The sequence below is a fragment of the Gorilla gorilla genome, chromosome 5 (assembly GCF_029281585.2).
Source record: "Gorilla gorilla gorilla isolate KB3781 chromosome 5, NHGRI_mGorGor1-v2.1_pri, whole genome shotgun sequence".
Classification (NCBI taxonomy): Eukaryota; Metazoa; Chordata; class Mammalia; order Primates; family Hominidae; genus Gorilla; species Gorilla gorilla.
The window spans coordinates 60,596,321-60,609,759 of NC_073229.2; the positions used below are offsets into that span (position 1 = coordinate 60,596,321).

At 43.0% G+C, this 13,439-nt stretch overlaps 1 protein-coding gene across 7 annotated transcripts in view; it reads left to right on the forward strand.

Annotated features, from left to right (window-relative positions):
* The window catches only part of BICRAL (BICRA like chromatin remodeling complex associated protein), a 118,261-nt gene that overhangs the window by 53,021 nt on the left and 51,801 nt on the right, over positions 1-13,439 (forward strand). For 5 of the 7 annotated variants that reach the window (XM_055389664.2, XM_063707610.1, XM_055389658.2 and 2 more), the window contains one exon: positions 10,727-10,822. The exons of 1 other annotated variant lie outside the window; for it this stretch is intronic. The gene's annotated coding sequence lies outside the window, so the exon portion shown is untranslated. Of the gene's footprint in view, positions 1-8,721; positions 9,311-10,726; positions 10,823-13,439 lie in introns of those variants that run through there. One more of the 7 variants, XM_055389660.2, reaches the window with a different exon arrangement.

Consider the following 13,439-nt stretch of genomic DNA (forward strand, 5'->3'; position numbering starts at 1 on the left):
CGTGAGCCACTGCACCCAGCCCATCACCACCATTCTTTTCCAGAAGTGTTCATCTTCTCCAACTGAAACTATGTATCTCATGGTCTCTTGATACAAATAATTACAATACAAATTCCAGTTCACATGGCATTTCTTAGGATTTATTAAAGATTTCAGTAGATAGAAGTTTATGTCTCTTGAAGAGAGTTTAGAAAGATGACATTAAATCAATATCTTTAAACTCTTTGTAGAAACTCATTGTGAAACCTTGCTTGGAGTAATATGCTACAAATATATTTGTCCATATTCTTTCTTAAATATTTATTTATTTATTTGAGACAGAATCTTGCTCTGTCTCCCGAGCTGGAGTGCAGTGGCCCAATCTTGGCCGACTGCAACCTCCACCCCCGGGTTCAAGCAATTCTCCTGCCTCAGCTTCCCGAGTAGCTGGAATTACAGGCATGCACTACCACATTCGGGTAATTTTTGGGTTTTTGTTTTGTTTTGTTTTGTTTTGTTAAGATGCAGTCTCACTCTGTCACCCAGGCTGGAATGCAATGGCACAATCTCGGCTGACTGCAACCTCTGTCTTCCAGCTTCAAGTGATTCTCCTGCCTCATCCTTCCAAGTAGCTGGGATTACCGGTGCCTGCCACCATGCCCAGCTAATTTTTGTATTTTTAGTAGAGATAGGGTTTCACTATGTTGGCCAGGCTGGTCTCCAACTCCTTACCTTGTGATCCATCTGCCTCGGCCTCCCAAAGTGATTTTTTTTATTTTTAGTAGAGATGGGGTTTTGCCATGTTGGCCAGGCTGGTCTCCAACTCCTGACCTCAAGTGATCCGTCCACTTCGTCCCCCCAAAGTGCTGGGATTACAGGGCTCAGCCACCACGCCCGGCCTTAAATCATTTTTAAGCTTAAACAAAAGCACTCTTGTTTTCTCCTTGCTAAGAAACTGATTTTGTCCACACATTTTTTTCTTTTTTCTTTTTTTTTTTTTTTTTTTTGAGACAGGGTCCCGCTTCATCGCCCAGGCTAGAGTGCAGTGGTGTGATCTCAGCTCACTGCAACCTCCGCCTCCTGGGTTCAAGAGATTCTTGTGCCTCAGCCTCCTGAGTAGCTGGGACTACAGGCACCCACCAGCACATCCGGCTATGTCCACACATTTTCTATTTGAGTCTATCTTTATAAAAGGGAATCCTCAGTGTATCTTCCTTGGTAACATTGACTTTGTAAAATGGAATTTTGTTTGTTAACATTGTTATTTTCATAGGGTTTATTTTTCTTGGAACATGCTATAAAACCAAAATATTTTGAATGTTACTCATTGACAGAGAGCAAAGAGAGTCAAGAGTTTTCATAATAACTTTAATCAGATTGCTAATACTGATGCTTAATAAAAGAAATATACAGCCAGGCACAGTGACTCATGCCTGTAATCCCAGCACTTTGGGAGGCCCAGGTGGGCAGATCACCTGAGGTCAGGAGTTTGAGACCAGCCTGGCCAACATGGTGAAACCCTGTCTCTACTAAAAATACAAAATTAGCCAGGCATTGTGGCGGGTGCCTGTAATCCCAGCTACTCAGGAGGCTAAAACAGGGGAATTGCTAGAACCTGGAGGCAGAGTCTGTGGTGAGCCGAGATCAAGCCACTGCACTCCAGCCTGGCTGGCAGAGCGAGACTCTGTTTAAAAAAAAAAAAAAACAAAAAAAACAGAGAGAAAGAGAAATCTACATTTTGTTTATAATTACTGACATTTTGAATTTTTTAAAGCAGTTACATACATAGGGACCAGAATATATTTAAACGACACTAAGAAATGGTGTCCTACTATTAAGCAGTTTTGACTTTAATAGCTCAATTTTTACCATACTGTATTTTAGTGAATGTTTTGACTGTGGGCTAGGAATGCAAACGGCAGTGTCTCGTCTTTTTTACTATTTATGACTGACATTGTACAAAAATGTCCATAGTCTGTAAAAGTGGAAAAAATCATATTGGTAGTAGTATTGCTTTTATTTCATTTAAAATGTTCTCTAAAATAGGTCAGATGTGGTGGCTCATACCTTAATCCCAGCACTTTGGGAAGCAGACGCAGGCGGATTACTTGAGGTCAGGAGTTCGATACCAGCCTGGCCAACATGGTAAAACCCTGTCTCTACTAAACATACAAAAATTATCCAGATGTGGTGGTGCACACCTATAATCCCAGCTACTCAGGAGGCTGAGGCAGGAGAATCTGCTTGAACCCAGGAGGCCAAGATTGCAGTGAGCTGAGATCACGCCACTGTACTCCAGCCTGGGTGACAGAGTGAGACTCCGTCTCAAAAAAAATAAATAAAATGTTCCCTAAAATAAATTCTCTTTGCATTAGGAAAAACATAAATGACTTAGATAAATCTCCATTTTGTTTAATAAAATATATCATAATGCTGGGCATGGTGACTCATACCTATAATCTCAGCACTTTGGGAGGCCAAGGCAGGAGGATTCCTTGAGGCCAGGAGTTTGAGACCAGCCTGGGCAACATGGTGAGCAATCCCTTCTGTATGAATTTTTTAAAAATTAGTACAGTGGCATGCACCTTTGTTTTCAGCTACTTGGGAGGCTGAGGTAGGAGAATCACTTTGAGCCATGTTCATGCCATCGTACTCCAATCCAGCCTGGGCAACAGAGCAAGACCTTATCTCAGGAAAAAAAAAAAAAAAGAAAGAAAAAGAAAAAAAATACATGCATATGCGTAAATATTTTCCTGAATAAAACTAGAAATCAGATAAGTATCAGAGCAGTTTCTATTTAATATTCAGATAGTTTGTCTTTATTAAGAATATATAAATAAGACTTACTTTTGGCTCTTTCAGCTGTTCGTTTTTTTGTTGTTGTTGTTGTTGTTGCTGTTGTTGTTTTGAGATGGAGTTTCGCCCTTGTTGCCCAGGCTGGAGTGCAGTGGCACGATCTCGGCTCACTGCAACCTCCGCCTCATGGGTTCAAGCGATTCTCCTGCCTCAGCCTCCTGAGTAGCTGGGATTACAGGCGCACACCAGCATGCCCAGCTAATTTTTTGTATTTTTAGTAGAGACGGGGTTTCACCATGGCCAGGCTGGTCTTGAACTTCTGACCTCAGATGATCTGCCCACCTCAGCCTTCCAGAGTGCTGGGATTACAGGCATGAGCCACCGCGCCTGGCCTTTTTTTTGTTTTTAATAGAGATGAGGTCTCACTATGTTGCCCAGACTGGTCTTGAACTCATGCACATAAACAGTCCTCCCTCCTCAGCCTCCCAAAGTGCTGAGATTACAGGTGTGAGCCACCACGCCCAGCTCCTCATTTCTCAATCATTTCCTGTGTATGGTTTTCCATAGTTATCAAAATGCCCTCACACTCTCTTAGAAAACACAGTAAAGAAGTATAAAAACATTTTTGTCAGGGCATCTGGTTTTTAATATATTGTAGAGTTGTCTTTTCTTTAAGGCCTAGTGTTGGTATACTCACTAGACCTTAAACCCATACCTGGCTGTGCCAGAAATTCTTCAACTTAGACATTTACTTCCGAGTCTTTTAATGAACCACAACTATTATTAATATAATAAATTACTGTGCTAAATGTTTGGAGACTTCAACTAATTATTTTATATTTATGTTCAGCACATAAATCCCTTTATAAGGAGGTTTGTTAAATATTAAGTGGATTATCTTGGAAGGACACACAATCTTTTATTCTGTGGATCTTTAAAACTTGTATTTCCTTACGCCTGAGAGAAGTGAATTGTCTGATTTGGAGCAGATGTGGGGAATCAGTTGATTCCTCACTTTTTTTACACTGGCTTGATAGATGCCTGGCTGGATAATAAGGGTCCAGCATTAGTCAGTGGATCCTGGACCATGGAGGACCAGGCCTGCATCCCAAATCCTGTGCTGTACCATCGTCAAAAAGTGCTCACATGTAGCCTCGGTGCATATTCTTGGAAAGTAAATTAGTAACTGACATTAACCCTAAAAATGTCCTTTGGAAACCGGAATCTTAGGAAAGTAATTGCATTGGGTAAACAGTTATTAGGCATGTATGTATCAGGCATTGCACTAAACTCTGCTAACACAGAAATGAAAGGAAACTCATCCAGTTTTCATGGAACTTGTAAGCCAATGGGGAAGTCAGAAAAACCAAGTATACTCACGTGTTGCTTAAGAAGGAGAATACGTTCTGAGAAATGCGTCGCTAGACAATTTCATTATCTTGCGAATATCAGAGTACACTTACACAAACCTAGATGATCTAGCCTACTGCAGACCCAAGCTATATGGTATAGCCTATTGTTCCCAGGCACAAGGCTGTGCAGCATGTTACTATACTGAATACTGTAGGCAACCATAACACAATGGTAAGCATTTGTGTGTCTAAACCTATTCAAACACAGAAAAGAAACACTAACAATATAGTTTTTTGTTGTTGTTGTTGTGTTTGTTTGTTTGTTTGTTTGTTTTTGAGACGGAGTTTCGCTCTTGTTGCCCAGGCTGGAGTGCAATGGCATGATCTCTGCTCACTGCAAACTCTGCCTCCCGGGTTCAAGCGATACTCCTGCCTCAGCCTCCTGAGTAGCTGGGATTACAGGCATGTGCCACCATGCCCAGCTAATTTTGTATTTTTAGGAGAGACAAGATTACTCCATGTTGGTCAGGCTGGTCTCAAACTCCTGACCTCAGGTGAACCGCCCACCTCAGCCTCCCAAAAGTCCTGGGATTACAGGCGTGAGCCACTGTGCCCGGCCAGTATTATACTCTTAAGGGACCATAATCATATATGTGGTCTTCTGTGTATGAAAGGTTGTTATGGGGACACATGGCTGTATTGTCATACATGGTGCTGGTAAGATGTCAGATGTCCTCTAGGGATATGAATAAGTGAATAATGAATTTTGCTTCGGGATTTAAATAAAACTAAAGAAAGGCAGTCTCATTTTACTCAAGACCTTTAGGATAAGTAGGCATTGTCAGTTGACCGCTTGGAGGTGGGTGGGAATGTCTTCTAAGTAAAAGGAACATGCAAAGTCAAATAATTGAAAAACTGATAAGTTTTGGGGACATCAAGTGGTCAAGGTAGCAAAGAACTAAGGGCTTCTTACAGGGACAAGTGGGGTGGGTAGAGATACAAATGAGGCTAGCTAGTGCCTATTGTAATGAGCCAGTATATTCAGCTCTCTGATGCCAAAAAACCATACAGTCTAAAAGTTGCCTGCCTTCAGGATGGCAGATTTAAGTGCTGTCTCATCAGCACTCTCATAGCACTTTATGGTGTGTGTATTCATTTATATTTGGGCTCTGCTTTTTTAAAAAAATTGGGCCTCACTATGTAGCCTAGTCTGGTCTTGAACCCCTGTCTTCAAGCGATCCTCCTGCCTTGGCCTCCCAGAGTGCTGGGATTACAGGCGGGAGCCACTATGTCCAGCCTGCACCCTGCTTTAATTGGGAACATAAGATAAGCATAATGAAGATAATCGCACAGAGCAGTGTCTGATCAGTGTCCAAAGATGTAGTTGCTGCTTTCAGAATTCTGGGCAGAGAATTCTGAAGACAGGCTGAGGTTGTCAGAGAAGGATTCACAGAGATCAGATCCAAATTAATTTTTGAATAATGGTTGTATTTTCAGTAGACATGGGAGAGGAAGAAGAGCATTTCAAGTAAGGAAATTTGTCACCTGGACAAAGACAGATGCTGGGAAAGTGCATCATTGTGTTTGGAGGCTAGGAGAGTGGCAGTGGGCTAGAATAGAGGGCAGGGGAAATAGTGGAAAATAACTTTAGCCCTATTGTATGTTGTCAGCTTAAATAAAAGTCTTTGTTTTCCACTTTAGATTTTTATCCTATAGGAATAACCTGGTCTCTAAAGTAAGAAAAATATGCTTTCTTGGAAAACTGAGGTTTTCAAGGAAAAGTGAATAAACACACTCTCCCTGTGTGCCTGCTTCTGTTGCAGGTTTGCCATCCTGTGACCAACACATTAGAAAGGGTGATAAGTTCATTTTTAAAATATTTCCTGAGTTCCTATTATGTGCCAGGGGCTATTCTGGGTGCCAAGGTTCATTGGTGAACAGACACAAACCTCTGCCCTGATGGAGCTGACTTTCTAATGTAAATATGAGTCAGTGTGCTAAAGAGGACAAGGAAGGGGCCGGGTACGGTGGCTCACGCCTGTAATCCCAGCACTTTGGAAGGCCGAGACGGGCGGATCACAAGGTCAGGAGATCGAGACCATCCTGGCTAACATGATGAAACCCCGTCTCTACTAAAAATAGGAAAAAATTAGCCAGGCGTGCTGGCGGGCACCTGTAGTCCCAGCTACTTGGGAGGCTGAGGCAGGAGAATCGCTTGAACCCGGGAGGCAGAAGGGGCAGTGAGCCGAGATCATGCCACTGCACTCCAGCCTGGGTGACAGAGTGAGACTCCATCTCAAAAAAAAAAAAACAAACAAAGAAGGAAGAAGTAGAGCAATTATTTGGTGGGAAAGAGTAAAAAAAGATTGATACTGAAGGTGGCTTAGGGTGGTGCATTCCCAAATAAGATTTTGCCCACAGCATCTTTCCTTCAGTCAGGTTGCCAAGATAATGGGATTCTCCCCTTAAGTTTGGAGAGTTGGAGCCTCAGTTTGTGTTTCTGAGTCAACCAGAGGCCCTTGTTTGCAGGTCCCACCTGACTCCACTCAGACCTGGAACAGGTTCCCCAATTTGCCTGAAATTTTCCCAGGGGCAACTAGTAACCCAGATTCCAGGTGAATCAGAATCTCCAGGGTTGGGGCAGGGGAGGACAGGACTCCATGGTTTTTGTTTTCTCGAAACAGAGTCTTACTCTGTTGTCGAGGGCAGTGGTGCAGCGATAGCTCACTGCAGCCTTGACCTTCTGGCTCAAGCAATCCTCTCACCTCAGCCTCCCCAGTAGCTGGGACCACAGGCATGTGCCACCACACCCAGCTAATTTTTTTTTTTTTTTTTTTTTTGAGACGGGGTCTTACTCTTCTGGCCAGGCTGGAGTGCAATGGCGCCATCTTGGTTCACTGCAACCTCCACCTCCCAGGCTCCATTGATCCTCCCGCCTTAGCCTCCCGTGTAGCTGGGACTACAGGCATGTGCCACCATGCCCAGCTAATTTTTATATTTTTTTAGTAGAGACAGGGTTTTGCCATGTTGCCCAGGCTGGTCTCAAACTCCTGAACTCAAGCGATCTGCTCACCTTGACCTTCCAAAGTGCTAGGATTACAAGCATGAGCCACTGTGCTCAGCTGGTATTTCATGTTTGTTTGTTTGTTTGTTTTTTGAGACAGAGTTTTGCTCTTGTCACCCAGGCTGGAGTGCAATGGCACGATCTTGGCTCACTGCAACCTCTGCCTCCTAGGTTCAAGCAATTCTTCTGCCTCAGCCTCCCAAGTAGCTGGGATTACAGGTACCCGTCAACAGTCCTGGCTAATTTTTGTATTTTTAGTAGAGACACGGTTTTGCCATGTTGGCCAGGCTGGTCTTGAACTCCTGACCTCAAGTGATCCACCCGCCTCGGCCTCCCAAAGTGCTGGGCTTACAGGCGTGAGCCACCATGCCCAGCCATTCATGTTTTTAATAACCAACTCCAGTTCATATTATTATTATTATTTATTTATGTATTTAGTTATTTATTTTGAGACAGAGTCTCACTGTCACCGAGGCTGGAGTGCAGTAGCATGATCTAGGCTCACTGCAAGCTCCGCCTTCTGGGTTCATGCCATTCTCCTGCCTCAGCCTCCCGAGTAGCTGTGACTACAGGCGCCCGCCACCATGCCCAGATAATTTTTTGTATTTTTAGTAGAGATGGGGTTTCACCATGTTAGCCAGGATGGTCTCGATCTCCTGACCTTGTGATCCATCCGTCTCAGCCTCCCAAAGTGTTGGGATTACAGGCGTGAGCTACCACACCCGGCCTTCATATTATTTTGAAGCAAATCTCAGATGTCATTTTTTTTTCGTTCATACCTATTTCAGTATGGATTTCTAAAAGATACAGATTCTTTTTTTAAAAAATGTGATCCCTGAGGTCAAGTGATTGAGACCATCCTGGCCAACATGGTGAAACCCCCATCTCTAAAAATACAAATATTAGCTGGGCGTGGTGGCGCGTGCTTGTAGTCCCAGCTACTCGGTAGGCTAAGGCAGGAGAATCGCTTGAACCTGGGAGGCGGAGGTTGCAGTGAGCCGAGATCATGCCACTGCACTCTAGCCTGGCAACAGAGTGAGACTCCGTCTGAAAAAAAAAAAAAAAATAGTGCACGCCTGTACAACTGAAAAAATTTAACAGAATGATATATTTATAATTCATCAGGAATTACAGAATTTCAATGCTGGTGGACTCTGGGAAATTGTAAATTTGTAGGATTAACCTAGGATTATGGAATTATATGAGCTTTTAATTAGGCAAGGTCTTTGGGAGCACAGTCTCCATACAAAACACAGCTGCCTTATATTTAAAACCTGGGTATTTCTTCAATATTTATTATACCCACTTATGTGCTATTTGCTGAGGATATGAAGACAAATATGATGAGATTCCTGTTTTTGAGGGTAGTACTATAATATCTTTTTTTTTTTTTTTTTAATACGGAGTTTTGCTCTTGTTGCCCAGGCTGGAGTGCAATGGTGCGATCTTGGCTCACTGCAACCTTCACCTTCCAGGTTTAAGCGATTCTCCTGCCTCAGCCTCCCAAGTAGCTGGGACTACGGGCATGCGCCACCGTGCCTGGCTAACTTTGTATTTTTAGTAGAGATGGGGTTTCTCCATGTTGGTCAGGCTGGTCTCGAACTCCCGACCTCAGGTGATCGCCTGCCTCAGCCTCCCAAAGTGCTGGGATGACAGGCAAGAGCCACTGTGCCCAGCTGTTTATCTTAATGAAATGTGGGCCCTATATGTATACCTATTCTCTTGCTTGCTAAAATAATCATGGATGTCTTGATTTTCACGGATTTCTGTTTCCATTGCCAGATTCACCATTGTTGATGATCATTCCTTTATAGTAGATGACAAGTCATGGACTTCTGGGAGTTTGGGAGCTGGTTAAGTTAAATGATTTTCAAACTTTTTTCTTGCAGTTGAGTAAGAATTGAGCTACTCAGCTGAAGGGTGTGTGTGGGGAGAGATGGGAGTGTGAAGAGTGCCTCCACCACCAGCTGTTTTAGGCCTCCAAGACGGCTCCTGGATACCTTAAAGAATACTGGGTCCCAAAGTTAAACACTCACCGATGTGGTCTGTTAAGTTCATTAAGAAATGGGAAACAGGACCCAGAGGTTGGAGCTTCTTTGTCGTCACATGATTAGCCAATGTCAGTATCCAAAACAAGCCTTGTGACTTCCAAATTCAGTGTCCTTGCCCTGTGTCTCCAGCCTCTGTAAAGCCTTGCCAGAAATTCTCCCCAGCCCCCTTCATGGTTTGGTCACTCTTTCCCCCATGTTATAGCACATTTTTTTGCCAGCTGGATTGCTTAGTATGTTAGGCTTATTTCTTTTTTTTTGTTTTTTTAATACTTTAAGTTCTGGCCTCCCCTAGCCCCCGGCACCCCCACAACAGGCCCCGGTGTGTGATGTTCCCCTCCCTGTTCTCATTGTTCAACTACCACTTATAAGTGAGAACATGCAGTATTTGGTTTTCTGTTCCTGTGTTAGTTTGCCGAGAATGATGGTTTCCAGCTTCATCCATGTCCCTGCAAAGGATATGAACTCATTCTTTTTTATGGCTGCTGTTAGGCTTATTTCTGCCCCACCTCATTCCTACCTCAAGTAGGAATTAAAGCAGTTTAAAGACCTTCAAATTCTTCATTTCATGAGATGAACGAGGGTCATTTATTGCCTATGTTAATTGTCGTCTTTTCCAACTATGAGAATTTTTTTTTTTTTTTTTGAGACAGAGTTTCGCTCTTGTTGCCCGGACTAGAGTGCAATGGCACAATCTTGGCTCACAGCAACCTCTGCCTCCCAGGTCAAGCGATTCAGATTCAAGCCTCCTCACCTCCCAGATTCAAGCAATTCTCCTGCCTCAGCCTCCCAAGTAGCTGGGACCACAGGCCCAAGCCACCATGCCCAGCTAATTTTTTGTATTTTTTGTAGAGATGGGGTTTTGCCATGTTGCCCAGGCTGGTCTCCAACTCCTGAGCTCAACTGATCCACCTGCCTCAGCCTCCCAAAGTGCTGGAATTATAAGCCACTGTGCCCAGCTGGGAATTTTTATTTATTTATTTTTCGAGATGGAATCTCCCTCTGTCACCCAGGCTGGAGTGCAGTGGCATGATCCTACCTCACTGCAACCTCTGCCTCCCAGGTTCAACCAATTCTCCTGCCTTAGCCTCCTGAGTAGCTGAGATTATAGGCATGTGCCACCACACCTGGTTGAGTTCTGTATTTTTAGTAGAGACGGGGTTTCACCATGTTGGCCAGACTTGTCTCGAACTCCTGACCTTAGGTGATCCACCCACCTCAGCCTCCCAAAGTGGTGGGATTACAGGCGTGAGCCACTATGCCCGGCCAAATTTTTAAATTTCTAAGTCTTTCTTGTAATAATTTGCCTTACTCTTTTCCACCCACTCCTCCTTGCTTTTAGGAGGCCCTAGCTGATGACAAAATAAATGAAGAAATCCTTGGTTGAATAATAACTAAAAAACTTAAAGCCAATCATGCTGAGTTTGACAGCTTCTTTTCTCCCCAAATGGATATAATTGTGAAAATATTGTCATGTTTTCTTCTAGCAAAACGTCATATTATTTCACAAAAAGCCCAGCGATTTCACCTGAAGAAGCTTGGGAACTCCTGCCAAAAATTGTAGCACTTCTCACATTGCAATGGTAATGAATTGTTGCATGTCTGTCTTCCAAAAGAAAGTGAGTTCCTTCAAAACGGGAACCATGCCAGAAGGTGAAGTCTTGCAATTTCAAAATGTAACAGCACAGAACAATTACAATATAGTAAAAAGAATAAGATGAGAATACTTTACATCCTTATCGACATGAATCGTTATTTGCCCCGCATAAGTGGCTATTCATGGCATAACTTTTTGATGATGACACCCATTGGAAAACTGTTTGCTAAAACACAATAGTTCACTTTTCAGAAAGCCTTGCTTCTTCTGTTCTACAAAACGTGAAGGATTTTTAAATTTGTTATTACATTTATGTCATACTATTTTATATTCCCACCCCCTAGCATAGTACCTGGCACTAGTGTTTGTTAAATGAATAATGAATATTCTTTATGCCCATTGAATAGCTTTATTAGAGGTAGGAATTAAAGAAGGAGCCTTTCTAATTTCCTAAGCTGTTTTTCAAGGGTAGAAAACAAAAGGAGGCACAGGAGAAAACTGTATAAACAATTTAAATATCTGTCCTCCTTCCTTCTCCCTTTCTCCTATTCTCCCTCTTTCTGAATACTCTGATCCTATAATCTCTGCCGATGAACTCATATAACCCCTTCAAGAGATTTGGTTCAAGACCTTACAAATGACTATGGGGCCAAAATCGAGTAACCGGGCCTGGATTTAACTTCCTGTGTAGAAATGGTGAAAATCAGACACAATATATGAAATAATGGTATTTTAGATATTAGATATCAGGCAGCACAGGACAGTGACTCCTGAGAGGACAAAACAAATGAGATGAGCCCTGTAACCAACCCAGCTTACTGTCAAGAGTGTTTCCTTACCATAGCTCAGAGGAGGAGGAATCCACAGGAAGGCTGATAATCTTCCTGAGTTGAGCTGATGTCTCTGAGAGGTTAAAATGGCCTAAGTTCGGCTGGGCGCGGTGGCTCACGCCTGTAATCCCAGCACTTTGAGAGGCCAAGGCGGGCAGATCATGAGGTCAAGAGATCGAGACCATCCTAGCCAACATGGTGAATCCCCGTCCCTACTAAAAATACAAAAATTAGCTGGGCATGGTGGCGCACGCCTGTAATCCCAGCTACTCGGGAGGCTGAGGCAGGAGAATCACTTGAACCTGGGAGGCGGAGGTTGCAGTGAGCCGAGATTGCGCCACTGCACTCCAGCCTGCTGACAGAGCGAGACTCCATCTCAAAAAAAAAAAAAAAAAAAAAAAAAAAAAGCCTACATTCCCAGGGTGCCCAGAGTACCAGAGAGAGAGAGCACTGCACTCCACTCTACTATCTGGAGATCTACAGAGTCTTTCTCAAGTTTTCAGCTGATAACTGATGTGTTTAAGAAAACTTCCTAAGTTCTGGGAAGAAACACTACTTGGAGCTCACATAGGGCAGAGAATAGTTTGTGTTCCCATCTGCAAGAGTGCAAAAATCCTTGTAATTCATAGGATATCAGATGAAGTACTCAGAAGGGTATTTATTGCCTCACTATAGGGCAAAATGAATCCTAGACTAAAGATTGACAAAGCTTAAAAGCAAGCCTTAAAAGGATCAGACATTTTGTAAAGAAACTTTGTAAAGTAACTTAACTGTGTCCTAGACAAAGCTCGAAAATATCCAACACCTGATAATGTAAAATTAACAATGTCTGACATCCAATAAAAAAATGACCAGGCATGCAAAGAAGCAGAAAATACCACCCTTAATTGGGACCAACCACAACAACAAAATCAATCAATAGAAACAGATGCAGAAATTATACAAATGATAGAATTAATCATTTTTTTGTTGGCCAGATGAGGTGGCTTATGCCTGTAATCCTAACACTTCGTGTGGCGGAGGCGGCGGATTGCTTGAGGCCAGGAGTATGAGACCAGCCTGGGCAACATGGTGAAACCCTGTAGCTACAAAAAATACAAAAATTAGCTAGCCATGGAGCTCATGCCTGTAATCCCATTACTTTGGGAGGCTGAGGCAGGAGGATCACTTGAGACCAGGGGTTCAAGACCACCCTGGGCAACACAGTGAGACCCTGCCTCTTCAAAAAAAATTTTTTAAAGTTGTTACTATCTTATATAAGTTCAAGAAAATAGTGGAAAGATTAAACAAATAATGGCATGGAATCTCATCTTGGGCCAAGACAACAAAGCAAAAAAAAATTTTAAATAATAATGACATGGAGTATTTTAAAAAGACCCAAATTGAACTTCTGGAGATGAAAACTACAATGTTTTAAAATAAAAGTGCACTGGATGGGATTAACAGAAGATTAGAGACTGCAGAAGAAAAGATTTATGAATTTGAAGACATATGAGTAGAAGCTATCCTAAGTGAAAGCCAGAGAGATTAAAATACTAAAAAAGGCCAGGCATGGTGGCTCACACCTGTAATCCCAGCACTTTAGGAGGCCAAGGCAAGAGGATCGCTTGAGCCCAGGAGTTCAGGACCAGCCTCCTGGACAACATAGTAAAACCCTGTCTCTACAGAAAATACAGAAATTAGCTGGGCATGATGGCAAGTGCCTGTGGTCCCAGCTACTCAAGAGGCTGAGGTGGGAGGATCACCTGAGCCCAGGAGGTCGAGGCTGCAATC